General features: G+C 42.3%; 2 non-coding genes across 2 annotated transcripts; one reads left to right on the top strand and one right to left on the bottom strand.

The window, feature by feature from the left end:
* Window positions 1-1,979: 1,979 nt before the first annotated feature.
* On the bottom strand, window positions 1,980-2,055 carry Trnas-cga (transfer RNA serine (anticodon CGA)). Its single transcript has one exon. It is a non-coding gene; the product is annotated as a tRNA-Ser (tRNA).
* A 197-nt stretch (window positions 2,056-2,252) lies between these two features.
* Trnas-cga (transfer RNA serine (anticodon CGA)) lies at window positions 2,253-2,328 on the top strand. The gene has a single exon. It is a non-coding gene; the product is annotated as a tRNA-Ser (tRNA).
* The last annotated feature ends 512 nt before the right edge of the window (window positions 2,329-2,840 follow it).

The raw sequence follows: 2,840 nt of genomic DNA, 5'->3' as shown, positions 1-2,840 counted from the left end.
ACTGATGGCATTGCTATTCTCAGTGTAAGTGAAGAAGGATTGCAGGATCTGTTGAATGGACTGAACAGTCTAGTGAGTACAGAATATGGATAGAGAGTAAATCGAAGACAGACGAAAGCAATGACAAGTAGCAGGAATGAGAACAGCGAAAAACTTAACGTTTGATTTGATGATCATGAAGCAGACGAAGTTAAGGAATTCTTCTACCTTAGGCAGCAAAATAATCACGGACGTACGGATCAAGGAGGACATAGGAAGCAGCATAGCGCTAGCAAAGAAGGCCTTCCTGACAAAGGGAAGTCTACTAGTACCAAACATAGTCATAATTTGAGAAAAAATTTTCCGAGAATGCAAGTTTGGAGCACAGCATTGTATGGCACTGAGACATGGACTGTTGTAAAACTGGAACAGAAGAGATTAGAAGCATGTGAGATGTGGTACTACAGACGAATGTTGAAAACTAGCTGGACTGATAAGGTAAGGAATGAGGAGGTTCTCCGCAGAATCTGCGAGGAAAGGAATATGTGGAAAAACACTGACAAGAAGAAGGGCAGGATGATAGGACATCTATTAAAACATCAGGGAATAACTTCCATGGTACTAGAGGGAGTTGTAGAGGATAAAAACTGTAAGGGAAGAGAGGAATTGGGATACATCCGGCAGGTAATTGAGGACATACGTTGTACGTGCTACTCAGAGATGAAAATTTTGGCACAGGACAGCAATTCGCGCCGGGTCTTATCAAACCAGTCGGAAGACTGAGGACTCAAAAAAATACGTATTATACTATTGGCCTTGATGACAACATTAATAGCAGTCTCAAACTTGTCACATGTTATCGTTTATGTATAATGAAGTACTGTCTGAAAAAGCTGCAGAAATGTTCAGTTGTACCTTTATAAGATTTCGGAGTTGTGCTAAGATTGGCAGCTTATTGTAAATTTTCAGAAATGTTACATTGTGCGCTTCACTAAACAGAAAAACGCGGTACTCTGTGGCTACAGTTTTAATGAGCCGCAATTGAAATTGGTCAACTAATACGAATACCTGGATGTAAAAAATTGTAGGGATATGAAATGGAACGATCCCGCAGGAACTGCGAGAGCAAGATTAGACTAATTACAACGCACAGAGGATCGTTTAAGCATTCATTCTTCCCTTGCGCCATACATTAATGGAACGGAAAGCCATAATAACTGGTACAAAAGGAAGGAACCTTTGCCATGCTCTTCCCAGTGGTCTGCAGAGAATGGATGTAGATGTGAATAAGTTTAACATGTACATCGGAGAAACGTGAAAGAGTTGAAAGAAAATTTCAGAAAAGGCGTAAAACCACAAGGACGACACAGAGTAATGTTAAAGTTCGCAGACGACATAGCCCTTCCGGCTGGATGTGAAGAAGGCTTAGAAAAGAATGGACAGCAGAAGCAGCACAGATATGACGAACGGATGAACTAAGTTACGACGTACGAGACGGAAACAATGAATGATACAATAATGGTAGGAGTGAAAGAATTCTGCTATCTATGGCGACACAGAACTGCTTAAGTAAGGAAGTCGTCGGAAATAGACTGGCACAAGCGGAAAGATCTTTCTGCTCTACAGGTATCAGATGTCGATATGGAAACGAGGCAGAAGCTATTGCATCTGTACATCTGAAGCAAAGCATTGTATGGAAGTGAAACGCGATCCATCAGAAATTTTGAGAAGAAATCTGCCGCTGGAAAGAGCAGAAGATTGGAAAAAGCTGGCTTTACTTTTGTATCTAACGTTGTACGTGCCCAAAAGATTGTAGTGGCGAGGACGAGAGACGCCATTCCTGGCGAAATTTTTTGAAATCTGTTATCCATTGGCAAACGATAAAATTGTATGAACGTTGCCCAGTTGTACATGCAGATATTATAAAGTTAATTATAAGAAAAATTGAACGTTAAAAAAAATGAAAACACAAGATGAAACTTCCTGGCAGATTAAAACTGTGTGCCGACCGAGACTCGAACTCGGGACCTTTGCCTTTCGCGGGCAAGTGCTCTACCAACTGAGCTACCGAAGCACGACTCACGGCCGGTACTCACAGCTGTACTTCTGCCAGTACCTCGTCTCCTACCTTCCAAACTTTACAGAAGCTCTCCTGCGAACCTTTCTTTCGGGAGTGCTAGTTCTCCAAGTTTCGCAGGAGAGCTTCTGTAAAGTTTGGAAGGTAGGAGACGAGGTACTGGCAGAAGTAAAGCTGTGAGTACCGGCCGTGAGTCGTGATTCGGTAGCTCAGTTGGTAGAGCACTTGCCCGCGAAAGGCAAAGGTCCCGAGTTCGAGTCTCGGTCGGCACACAGTTTTAATCTGCCAGGAAGTTTCATATCAGCGCACACTCCGCTGCAGAGTGAAAATCTCATTCTGAAAACACAAGATATTACAGAGTAATCCATAAAAAGGGCATGAAAAGACTAGAATACGCAAAGCAGATTATAGAGAACGTTGTGTGAAGTGGTTAACTAGAGAAGCACACATTAGCACAAGATAGGAAAAGATGGAGGTCAACACCAGACCAATCGAAAAATTAAAGGCTAAAAAAAAGTTATTTGTTGTTTTTGTTTGTCCGAAATAGTGCTTGGAGAAGTATTCTTCTTTGTTTCCGAGAAGGTATTTTGAGCGTGTCGGAGGAAGTGAGTGGAAACTACTTTTCTAATGAGTAGGTTTAGTAATTACGGCGCGGCAACTTTCGTCAGGATAACCTCTCAGACGGGGCTAGAGAAAGCGCGGGTAACAGCAACCTTGTGACTTAGCTGCGGATTTCTGAGAGAAGTCATCAGTAACACCACTCACAAAGAAACATCTCACAGGC

Source organism: Schistocerca serialis, chromosome 6 (genome assembly GCF_023864345.2).
Source record: "Schistocerca serialis cubense isolate TAMUIC-IGC-003099 chromosome 6, iqSchSeri2.2, whole genome shotgun sequence".
NCBI classification, from domain to species: domain Eukaryota; kingdom Metazoa; phylum Arthropoda; class Insecta; order Orthoptera; family Acrididae; genus Schistocerca; species Schistocerca serialis.
The sequence above is the reverse complement of the archived record's forward strand: the minus strand, read 5'-3'. Positions and strand labels throughout refer to the sequence as shown.